The following is a 13,454-nucleotide window of genomic DNA, read 5'->3' as shown; positions in this document are numbered from 1 at the left end:
AAAGCCAAATAGTGCCCACATAATACTGCCATTCAGTAACTATGTAATACTACCATTCTGGGCCTAAATAATACTACCATGCAATGTCAAATAGCATCCATATAATGCTGCCATTCAGTAACTATGTAATACTGCCATACTATCCCTCAATAATACCACCATACAATGCCATAATACTACCATACAATTTTAAATAGTGCACACATAATACTATGTAATACTGCCATATTGTGCCTCAGTAATACCATCATACAATGCCAAATAGTGCCCATATTATACTGTCATTCAGCAGCTATGTAATACTTTTATTTTGTCCCTAATACCACCATGCAATGCCAAATAGCACCCATATAATACTGACATTGAGAAGTTATGTAATACTGCCGTTCTGGCCCTAAATAATACCACCATACAATGCCCATAAAATACTGCATTCAGTAACTATGTAATGCCACCATTCTGGGCCTACATTAGACCACTATGCAATGCCAAATAGCACGATATAATACTGCCATTCAGTAGTTTTGTAATGCTTCTATATTGTACCTCAACAGTGCCACCATACAATGGCACCATCCAAATGGTGCCCACATAATAATGCTATTTAATTACTATGTAAGACTGCCATACTGAGCCTCAATAATACCACCATACAAAGCAAAATGGTGCCCACATAATACTGCCATTCAGTAACTACCATATTGTGCCTCAATACCACCATACAAAGTAGTGCCTACATAATGCTGCCAATAAGGCACTTTGGGCATTTAGATCTAGGGTGAGGGGCAGTGATTGGAAGCTCTACGCTCCCGGCTGCCGTGTGCTCGCAGGATTTTTCTGCCGGCAGCAGACATGGCCGCTTGTCTCCTGGGGGCAGAGGACAGGTAATCATTACGCAGCAAACGCAGAGGAATCCGCTCCAACTCTCCACTTTCCACTATTGATTCCTTCCAGCTGCAGGAGCTTAAAACCACAGAGAAAGAAATATGGAGCCCCACAGCAGTGCAGGGAACAGCAAATGCTGATCTCTGAAATGGGCAGTGGGACTGGCAGTGCCACCCCTCATGGCTGCAGAAGTCGGTGCTGAGGTGGCCAAGGCCTAACCTGTAAGTCAGCGTTTGGTCAGTGATTTCCATTAGTGATTTTGAGCCAAAACCAGTTGTAGTTTTTTCCCTTATACCTTATGTCTGTGGAGATTCCAGTCCTGGTTTTGGCTCACAATCACTGATGGAAATCACTGATCAAACACTGATGTGTGAATGTGGCCTAAGTTACAGAAATATCCGAGCCCTGCGTCTTCAGCGACAGTACGTTTTTTTTTCTATCAAACATAAAGGGAACTCTGCCATGCACAAGGGCCCAACAGCTCCGCAGCCAGGGGGTAACTGTGCATGTAATGTAGTCACTATATAGCATTATAATGTAAGCACTATATGGCAGTATTATGTAGATACTATGAGGCACATTTATTAAGACCGGCGTTTTAGACGCAGTCTTAAAGCCCCATAGCTGGTGCTGGCCTCTCTATAACCTCCGAGGTGTCTTACATTTAGACCAATTTCTACGCCTAAAACTGGCGTGAGCGAAGCAAAGTTGCAGATAGTAGCGCAACCTACTGTTGCGCCGCCATCTGTGTCTGAAATATGCCTACATGTCATCATAATGTAAGCACTATATGGCAGTATTATGAAGGCACTATATGGCAGTATTATGTAGGCAGAATAGGGCATTATAATGTAAGCACTATATGGCAGTATTATCTAGGCACTTTATGGTATTATGTGGGCTGAAACTATATGAAGGGCTGTCTGCATGTCTACATGTGTCTCAGGGGCTGTGGGGGTCAGGACAATGTTTGCTGTGGAGCTGTGTAAACCAGACAAGGAGGCGATGTCCCGCTTGCATGTGAACATCTCACACCCCTGTGAACACGCCGCAGGCGACACATCTGTCCTGTGTGAGGTCAAACATCAGCTGACAGGCCGCCTGATAACGGTAATGATTCAGGTTACAGCTTTATAAGGTGCCCATGAAGCCTACAGCAAGAAGAGGAGCAATGTCACAGATCGCAGAAAATCAGACCCATAGTTGGGGCGGAAGGACACGTAGACCCATAACATTACCAACTGCAGTGCCCCCATATTGTTAGCTGGTACATAAAGTACTCCCATATCTCTGCATGCTACATAGAGTGAACTCATATTATTGCTGGCCATGGTGCCCCCATAACTTTACCAGCCTTAATACTGCCTTATATCATTTGCAGCCACGTAGAGGACCCCATATCGCTAGCAGTCCTAGACAGTGCCCCATATTGTTATCAGCCACAAACAGTACCATCATATCATTGACAGACATAGACAATGGTCCAATGGCAGCAATAGGGAGCGCCCCATACAATTAGCAGCTACATACAATACCCTCATATCATTTGCAGCCGTAGACAGTGTCCTAAATCATTGACCGCTATAGACAGTGCCCCATATCACTGGCAGCCGTAGACAGTGCCCCATATCACTGGCAGTTGTAGACAGTGCCCCATATTACTGGCAGTTGTAGACAGTGTCCTAAATCATTGACCGATATAGACAGTGCCTTATATCAGTGGCAGCCATAGACCGTGCCCCATATCACTGGCAGTCGTAGACAGTGCCCATATCACTGGCAGCTGTAGACAGTGCGCCATATCACTGGCAGCCGTAGACAGTGCCCCATATCACTGGCAGCCGTAGACAGTGCCCCATATCACTGGCAGTTGTAGACAGTGCCCAATATCACTAGCAGCCATAGACAGTGCCCCATATCACTGGCAGTCATAGACAGTGCCCCATATCACTGGCAGTCATAGACAGTGCCCCATATCACTGGCAGCGATAGACAGTGCCCCATATCACTGGCAGCGATAGACAGTGCCCCATATCACTGACAGTCGTAGACAGTGCCCAATATCACTGGCAGTCGTAGACAGTGCCCAATATCACTGGCAGTTGTAGACAGTGCCCCATATTACTGGCAGTCGTAGACAGTGCCCCGTATCACTGGCAGTCGTAGACCGTGCCCCATATCACTGGCAGTCGTAGACCGTGCCCCATATCACTGGCAGTCGTAGACAGTGCCCCATATCACTGGCAGTCGTAGACAGTGCCCCATATCACTGGCAGTCGTAGACAGTGCCCCATATCACTGGCAGTCGTAGACAGTGCCCCATATCACTGGCAGTCGTAGACCGTGCCCCATATCACTGGCAGTCGTAGACAGTGCCCCATATCACTGGCAGTCGTAGACAGTGCCCCATATCACTGGCAGTCGTAGACAGTGCCCCATATCACTGGCAGTCGTAGACAGTGCCCCATATCACTGACAGTTGTAGACAGTGCCCAATATCACTGGCAGCCGTAGACAGTGCCCAATATCACTAACAGGCATAGACAACGCCTCTTAGCAAATCCAGGCTGCCCTCTTAATGACTAATTTGCTCCACCCAAGGTTAGAAACACCACCCCTCATGCCACTAGTGCCCATGCACCAATTATGGCCGTGCCTCCCCGTCGCCATATTGGACTGGGCACAACCAGCAGTGCATACAGTTAGAACTACCAGAATCCCTATACAGTTTTTAACTAGATCCTTCTCGATGTGTTGGGCCCTACTCACATTAGAATCCGTACAATGTATGAGATGCTCTATAATATACCCGTATATATTGTGCGGTATAATATGGCTCGCCAACCACTGTACATCTCCCTTCACCACTACGTTTCAAGTCATGTTTATGACCAGAACTGCATCGTCTATAGAATATTCCGAGTATCTGCCGCCGCTAGAAGGAGCGGGGACATCCGCATGAGCCGGACAGTCGTGGGCTGTTATGTGGCAGAAATGTCTACATTTTACTTCTGACAGATGTACAGGGCCAGTTCAGCAAAATATGCAGCCGGAGGCGAAATTAAACACCCGGGGCTTGGGGGGGAATTCACCTCACTGTTTGAAAAGTCAGAGTAAACGATCCCCGAGGCTGTGGGGGGCTCCGTCCTTTGCGGTCAGAAATGCCAACATTCAAATTCCAACAGAAGCAGCATTTTCTGGAGCTCATTGTAATTTCCTTCCCCTGTATGGAACCCTATGACCATTAATAGCCGCCCTTTACTTTTCTTTCTCTATTAAAGGGATCATCCTGTAAAAAGTCCCAAAATGTATCTTTTTAAAATTTCTTTGTATCCCCCTCAGTACTGCTGCTAATCTGTGTTACTGCGGGTGTGCTGCCGGGCAGTCTCCCAAATCTTCTTGCCTGCACTCTGTATGTCCTTCACTCTCCCCTGCTCCATATAACCACCAGGTCACAGTTTCTTTCCCCCTCTGGTAGCTGCTTATATAGTCCCAAGCTCAACCACTTTACTCTCCTGGTAGCTGTTAACATAGTCTCAAGTAAATTCCCTAGTCAGACCCTTCCCCCTCTGGCAGCTGTATATATAGTCCTCTGTAAGTTCCCACTCAGTCTCCTTCCACCTGTGGCACTGGTATCTGTAGACACCAGTATGTTTCCAGTCTCCAGTGAAATCCCAGGTAGTCTCATTCCTTCTCTGGCAACTGTAAACATAGTCCCCAGTAAGTTCCCAGTCAGACTCCTTCACCCTCTGGCAGCTTTAAACATAGTCCCCAGTAAGATCCTAGTCAGTCTCCTTCACCCACTGGCAGCTTTGAACATTGTCCCCAGCCAGTCCCTTTCCCCTTCTTTCTACTGTAAATATAGTCTCAGCTAGTTCAAAGTCAGTCTTCTTCTCCTTTATCAGCTGAAAAAATAGTATCTAGTCAGTCTCCTTACCCACTTTGGCAGCCATAAATATAGTCCCATAAGTTCCCAGCCAGTTATCTTCCACCTATGGCCCCTATAACTGTAGACCCCAGTATGTTTGAAGTCCCCAGTAAGATCCTAGTTAGCCTCAATCCTTCTCTGACAACTTTTTAATATAGTTACAAGAAGTTCTCAGTAAGTCTCCTTCACCCTGTGGCAGCTGTAAACACTGTCCCCAGTAGGTTCCCAGTCAGTTCCTTTCCTTTTCTTTGTGCTGTAAATATAGTCCCAGCTAGTTCAAAGTCAGTTTTCTTCTCCTTCTTGAAGCTGTAAATATAGTCCCCAGTCAGTCTCCTTCCCTACTTTGGCAGCCATAAAAATATAAACTCATACATTTCCAGGCACTTGTAAATAAAGTCCCAATGAATTCTGAGTCAGTCTCCTTCCCACTCTGGCAGCCATATAGTCCCCAGTAAGATCCCTTGCAGATTCCTTGATCTGGGATCAATAGATCTTATAGTTGTCAGATTATCAGATATTTTTGGAATTTTCTGACTGGTTCTGATTAACAAGCAGATTCCAGATTAAAGGAATTTTACAGCAATGGTTTCTAAAACACTGGCTGAATTTACATCTTCTCCAGATTAAGGAACCCCAAAGGTGTTTTATATGGCAGATTTACCATTCAGAAAGCTAGGTGACAACCCCCATGTGACCTGTTAGGTAACCAAATTGGTGGTCACCCAGCTTTTCCAGAAACCTACCAACCTGATAAGCTGGAAAATCAGTGCAGCAGTAAAACCACAGTGCTGACTCTACAGCTTGCAGGAGCTCCTCAGGTTCCCGAGAGCCTCACATGGAGTCATGCATGGTGCCACCTGTCCCACCAGTTGTGTCACAGAGAATGTGAATTGTGGCTTCAACAACATGTAAATCACAAAGTAGTGAAATCCAAACTTCACTGTGACATTGAAGGGGCCGCGACCTCCGGACTGAGCTATTGGAATCCAACATCTGGTTAGATGGGACCTGCATGGGCTGCCTGGACCCAGAAGGACCTTCCATTTTGGGGCACATGGTTGACAGAATTGACAGGATTCTGGGACAGACAAGCAGTTTAAAAAAGGGTTCATGGCTCCTTTCTTCCAGAAACAGCACCACACCTGGTCTGTGGGTTGGGTCTGGTATTGCAGTCCAATGAAGTGAATGGGGCTGATATGTAATACTAGAAACAACCTGCGAACAGGGGTGGTGCTGTTTCTGGAAGAAAGAAGCCATGTGTGCCATTCTGGACAACCCTTTAAGGGCTCTTTCACACCTGCGTTCTTTTCTCTCGGCACAGAGTTCCGTCGTCGGGGCTCTATGCCGGAAGAATCCTGATCAGTTTTATCCTAATGCATTCTGAATGGAGTGAAATCCGTTCAGGATGCATCAGGATGTCTTCAGTTCCGGAACGGAACGTTTTTTGGCCGGAGAAAATACCGCAGCATGCTGCGCTTTTTGCTCCGGCCAAAAATCCTGAAGACTTGCCGCAAGGCCGGATCCGGAATTAATGCCCATTGAAGGGCATTGATCCGGATCCGGCCTTAAGCTAAACGTCGTTTCGGCGCATTGCCGGATCCGACGTTCAGCTTTTTCTGAATGGTTACCATGGCTGCCGGGACGCTAAAGTCCTGGCAGCCATGGTAAAGTGTAGTGGGGAGCGGGGGAGCAGTATACTTACCGTCCGTGCGGCTCCCGGGGCGCTCCAGAGTGACGTCAGGGCGCCCCACGCGCATGGATGATGTGATCGCATGGACACGTCATCCATGCGCATGGGGCGCTCTGATGTCACTCTGGAGCGCCCCGGGAGCCGCGCGGACTGTAAGTATACCGCTCCCCCGCTCCCCGCTCCTACTAAGGCAACCAGGACTTTAATAGCGCCCTGGCTGCCATAGTAACACTGAACGCATTTTGAAGACGGATCCGTCTTCAAATGCTTTCAGTACACTTGCGTTTTTCCGTATCCGGCGTGTAATTCCGGCAAATGGAGTACACGCCGGATCCGGACAACGCAAGTGTGAAAGAGGCCTAAGAATATCGAAAATCATTTGGATGACCTCCCCATTCTGTATGAAAGCAACAGGACTCTAGGGACAATGGACCTCTGTGTGATGGACTGTCCCATAGTTACTTAGCCGTGAGTGGGACATGTGTCAGAACCCTGTAATGAGAAGCACCCCCCACATGTCATGGGAGCAATGTTCTTCCTGCTATCTGTCCCTCAAAAAGTAACAAGACGGATTTATTACAAAGAGGAGACACAATGCAGATCCGAGGAATGACCTCAGTGTCTCATCCATTGTTTGTAGGTTACAGTAAAGATACATAAAATATAAAACGTCTCCTAATCTTCTCATATTTATGTAATACAAAGGAATGTCAGATAGATGGATGGATGGATGGATAGATAGAACAGGGAAAGAGACTACCTGACCACAGATGGAAACATCTATATATATGGAGCACAGAGCGACAGCTCAGTACATACAGAGAGGAACAGTTACGACAGCACAGTAAATAAAAGTGGCAAAAAATTGCTGAATCTTTGCCGAAGCCTAGGACTCCACATCCTCAACGGTCGCACCAAGGGAGACTCTCTAGGAAGGACTACATTTAACTCCCATGTGGGTAGCAGCGTAGTGGACTACGCCTTCACAGACATGGACTCCGCAAATATTATGGCCTTCATAGTCAGCCCACAATCGCACTTGTCTGATCACATCCAAACATCCCTATATATTAAGTCCACAAACAAACCACCAAGACAAATACCTCAGCAGGCCGGGCTCTTCACACTACCTCCATCTTATAAGTGGTCCAAGACATTGGCTAAGAAATATAAACAGGTGGACAATAAACCAGAAATCCAAGGGATGCTCTACTACTTCAACAACAAGGTGTTTGAGATAAACCCAGAAGGAGTCAACAAAGCTGTAAGAGATCTTAATAATATATTTTACACCATGGCAGAAATGGCTGACCTGAAAAAGTATAGCCACCTGAAGAAAAAAGAAAATAACCCCAACACTTGGTTTGATGAGGAGTGCAGAGCTGTACGGAAGACCTTGAGATTGGCCTCAAATGAAAAACATTGAGATCCCAACAACACCAACCTACGGGAAGTCTACGACACAACGCAGAGGCAACACAAAACCCTCCTCAGAAGGAAAAATCAAGAATATACCTCAACCAAACTTACACAGCTTCAAGATGCCCTCCAAGATAATTCCTTCTGGGAACTATGGAACCACCTGGGCACAAATGAGAAGAAAAACAACCTCCATATTCAGAACGGCAACATCTGGCTCCAGTATTTCAGAGACCTCTACAGAGACATCCCAAAAGAAGAACGTAACACAGACCAAGAACAAATGAGGTCAAAAGAGTGAAGAGCATGGAGGAGATACTTAAAGGGAGTCTGTCACCTACCTGACCGGTTTCAAACAGGTGACATTGTTCAGTGGGGCACAAAGAAATGATACAGACGTTACCCGTATTTAGTTCTTCAGATGCTTCAAATCGCCCAAAAAGGGCATTTTTATCATATGCTAATGAGCCGTCGCAAGTGCCCAGGGGCGGATAGTTTTCTGAAAGTGCCCAAGTTACCCCGCCTCACTCGCGCCTAACTCCGCCCCTCAGTAAGCTCAGGCCAGCCCTGTGGCTCTGTGGCATCATATTTTCCTATAGGCTGTTCGCGCATCACTGCCGGGTATGGGCATGCGCAGTGTTCTGTCCACTGTATGTAGAGGGACAGGGTTATGGAGTGCGCATGCACCAGTTACTGGCATGAAATCGGCGCATGTGCACTGCATATCACTGCATGCCCAGGCCCGGCAGTGATGCGCGAACAGCCTATAGGGAAATATGATGTCACAGGGCTGGCCTGAGCTTACTGAGGGGCGGAGTTAGGCACGAGTGAGGCGGGGTAACTTGGGCACTTTCAGAAAACTCTCCGCCCCTGGGCACTTGCGACGGCTCATTAGAATATGATAAAAACGACTTTTCGGGCGATTTGAAGCATCTGAAGAACTAAACACGGGTAACATCTGTATCATGTCTTTGTGCCCCACTGAACAATGTCACCTGTTTGAAACCGGTCAGGTAGGTGACAGACTCCCATTAAAGATTTCCAAAACCCACTAGACTCACCCATAGCACTGCAGGAGATATCAGAGTGAATATCCACCATAGGAGGTAAGAAAGCCAGCGGCACAGATGGCATCCCACCCGAAATGATTAAGTAGAGCCCACCAGCAATACAGGCAGCCATAGCAAAACTGTACAACGTTGTGCTAAGCGCTGGCTACTTCCCCCAAGCCTGGAGCCAAGGTGTCATAACCCCAATACACAAGGGTGGGGACAGGTATGACCCGGCCAACTACCGAGGGATATGGGGCAGCAGAAATCTGGGGAAACTATTCAACAGTGTCCTGAACCAGATAATCCTCGGCTTTCTCACCCAGCACAATGTACTCAGGAAAAGCCAAGCAGGGTTCATGCCAAACTACCGCACCACAGACCACGTCTACACCCTGCGCCGCCTCATCCAGAGCCATGTCCACAACACAAAGCAGGGAAAGATAGATGCTTGTTTCGTGGACTTCAAAAAGGCCTTCGACTCGGTGTGGCATCCAGGATTGCTCCTGAAACGATTGGAGAGCGAAATAGGAGGAAAGACATACAACGTCATCAAAAGCTCCTACACCGAGAACCGATGCAGCGTGAAGGTAAATGGGAAAATAACGGCTTACTTCCAGCAGAGCCGAGGAGTCCGACAGGGCTGCAGCCTCAGTCCAACTCTCTTCAACATTTACATCAACGAGCTGGCAGCGGCTCTGGAGTCCTCCTCAACATCAGGTCTCATCCTCCATGACACCGAGATGAAATTTCTCCTGTATGCAGATGACCTTCTCCTACTATCACCAACTGAGAAAGGTCTCCAAGACCAGCTAGTCATTCTGGAGAAATTCAGCACCACATGGGCCCTTCCCATCAATTTAAAACAGAGGAAGAAAACAAAGTCAGCCAGGCCCCCTACCCTCACGCTACACAAGCACCCTCTTACAGCCACCAACAGGTAGACCTACCCGGGCCTGATAATTGACCAGACTGGGAGCATCAAATCAGCCATTGAGAAGCTGAAAGAAAAAGCATGCAAGACTTTCTACAACGTCAGAAGACAACTGTACAACCTCAAGGCACCCATGAAGGTCTGGCTTAAAATCTTTGACTCATTGCACCAATCCTCCTGTATGACAGTGAAGTCTGGGGCCCTTACACGTACCCCGACTGGTCAAGATGGGATTCCAGCCCAACAGAAATATTCCACCTGGAATTGTGTAAGCATCTGTAGTGTCCCACTAGGTAGGGGTGGGCACTACACAAGGGTCAATTGGTGTGCGCGTTACTCCTACTCACAAGGAACAGAAATGTCATATTTAATTCTGCATTTAATGTATGTTCTAATGTGTTGTTATAGGCAATGTACCCCTGTATGATGCAATAGCAGGCCTAGTTGGGTGTAGTTAGACATCCCAGACACTAGAGGGAGATAGGGAGCCCCTAGTATAAATGTCCAGGCAGTGGTGTAGCGTGGGTTGCCAGCACCCGGGGCGAGCCATGTATTGCGCCCCCCCCTCCCAACCTGTGGACACGCCCCTTTTACAGATAATGTAGCAGTCCTATATAACACCACAGATAACATGGTGGTAACTCTCTAAGTACAGATGATGTAGTAGATGGGTGTGAGGCCCCAGAATTCAGAACACGTACAGTGTGACCTGAAGTCTGGGGCCAGGATGCAGCAGGGTGGGCCAAATTCTCAATCCACCCCCTGAACCCTACCATGAAACAAATATGTGTTTGGACATTACATACATCACTACAAAATATACAGTATAAGGCTCCATTCACACGTCCGCAAAATGGGTCCGCATCCTTTCCGCAATGTTACGGAAAGGGTGCGGACCCATTCATTCTCTATGGGGACGGAATGTGCTGTCCGCATCCACATTTGCAGATCCGCACTTCCGCATCCGTGCTTCCGTTTCCGCAAAAAAATAGAACATGTCCTATTCTTGTCCGCAATTGCGGACAAGAACAGGCATATTCTATTATGTCGGCAATGTGCGGTCCGCAAAATGCGGAACGCACATTGCCGCTTTCCGTGTTTTGCGGATCCGTGTCTCCGTGTATCCGCAAAACACATTGCGGACGTGTGAATGGAGCCTAATACAGCACCACATACCTCATCCATCCAGTGATGTCTCCTGTGATGTAGACTTTCCTTAACGTCTTTATTCGGAGATAAGACCGCCATGACACCTTCTTTCAGCTGCGCCTCTACAGTTTCACAGAAAGCATTTTTAGATTCCTCACTTTACTATCATCCTCCCCTCCTTGTACCTCAACACTGTTATCCTGCTGCCCCCCAATACTGTGGTAGAGCCAGACAGATAGGAGGACCAGAGTTGATGCACACTCATATATACTAATATTACAGAGGGGCCATTATATATTATAATAATACATAGGGGGCTATTATATATTATAATAATACAGAGGCGGCCATTATATATTCTAATCCGTGTGGAGGGGGCATAGAGGCGGCAAAACTACTGTGTAGGGATGAGCGAATTTGTTATAAAATTTGTTTGTGCTTCGTTTGGTGGTAGAAGCAGAGTTGCATTATGGATTCCGTTACCACAGACCATAACGCAATTCTATGACGTAGAATGCATAACGGAATGCCTTTAGAGACATTCCGTTATTCCTTCCGTCATAATAGAAGTCTATGGGCTGCATAACGGATCTGTCCCATTTCAGTTATGCAGGAGAGGACTACCCTGCATAACGGAAACGGGACAGATCCGTTATGCAGTCCATAGACTTTTATTATGACGGAAGGAATAACGGAATGTCTCTAAAGGCATTCCGTTATGCATTCTACGTCATAGAATTGCGTTATGGTCTGTGGTAACGGAATCCATATTGCAACTCTGCTTCTACCACCAAACGAAGTGTAAACAAATTTCAAAATCTGAAATTCGCTCATCTTTACTACTGTGTGGAGAGCGCACAGATGAGGCAAAAGCACCTTATGGAGTTAAAGGGAGTCTGTCATCAAAGTTTCACCTTTTTAACCCTTCCCATAGCTTTCTAGCAGCCTTGCAGTTAATAAAAACATTACCTTTTATGAGCAATCCTGGACTTATAAAACCGGCAAAAAACAACTTAGTAGTATATGCAAGTGAGGGCTCGCAAGTGCCCAGGGGCGGCGTTACCCTCGTAGGTGCCCAGCTAACTCAGCCTTATTGTCGCTTCCCCCCACCCATTCTTTCCCTCTGACCGCCCATCTACTTACTTTTTGCTTCGCCGAGATCCTGCGCCTGCGCACTTAGTCCATTAATTACCGTGATGCCGTAAAAGGAATGGGCATCGCAGTGCGCATGCGCCGGCCGACAGACTTAGTGCGCAGGCGCGGGATCTCGGCGAAACAAGAAGTAAGTAGATGGGCGGTCAGAGGGAAAGGATGGGCGAGCAGAGGGAAAGACAGGGCGGGGTGAAGCGACGATAAGGCTGAGCTAGCTGGGCACCTACGAGGGTAACCGTGCCCCTGGGCACTTGCGAGCCCTCATTTGCATATGCTACTAAGTTGTTTTTTGCCGGTTTATAAGTCCAGGATTGCTAAAGGTAACGTTTTTATTAACTGTAAGGCTGCTAGAAAGCTATGGGAAGGGTTAAAAAGGTGAAACTTTGATGACAGACTCCCTTTAAAATACCTAATGTAAGGGGATGTACTGTATGGTGAGCAATGTAACTGTGGGTGACTTTATAAAAGCTTCTAGCAGCTCTCACACCCCTCATATACTCCACTACAAACTACATAAAAATACAGCCCCCAAACCCCTCACCAGAAATCACTGAGCACAGCATGCTGTAAGGGCCTGCACTCTCCCTGCTCTGGACGCTGCTCTGCTTCTCCTTACAGCCCTTTTCCTGCATCTGGCACAGTCTGTAAGGGGCGGGAGGAAGCGGTCACATGATCTTATGACATCATTCCCTCTAAGAAGCCAATACATTCTAGACCTGTCCTGAACCTATGAGGCAGAATTGAAATGCCTGCTTTCCTCCTTTAGAAAATGCCTGCTGCCGGGCGCCCCCTGCAATTTGGCGCCCGGGGCAACGGCCCCCCCCACGCTACGCCCCTGTGTCCAGGCCCAGACAGGGAGTGGGAGTGCAGAGTCAGGAGTCTGAGAAGACAGAGGTTAAAAAGCCTGCTCCTGACATGCAGCTGGATAGCCCAGGCTGCTAGTGATGTCCAGGAGGCTAGTGAGAAGCTCCAGCCTGCCTGAGAACAAGAGAGCCTAAGTTAGTAGTGATGAGCGAACTTCTGTTTTAAGTTCGGCGTCTAAAGTTCGGCTTCCGGTTAGCGGAGAATCCCGATATGGTTCCCGATATGGATTCCGACTTCCGTTGTGGTCCGTGGTAGCGGAATCAATAATCGGCCATTATTGATTCCGCTACCACGGACCACAACGGAAGTCGGAATCCATATCGGGAACCATATCGGGATTCTCCGCTAACCGGAAGCCGAACTTTAGACGCCGAACTTAAAGGG

This window comes from Bufo gargarizans, chromosome 8, assembly GCF_014858855.1.
Source record: "Bufo gargarizans isolate SCDJY-AF-19 chromosome 8, ASM1485885v1, whole genome shotgun sequence".
Taxonomy (NCBI): Eukaryota; Metazoa; Chordata; class Amphibia; order Anura; family Bufonidae; genus Bufo; species Bufo gargarizans.
This window is presented reverse-complemented; position numbering follows the sequence as displayed.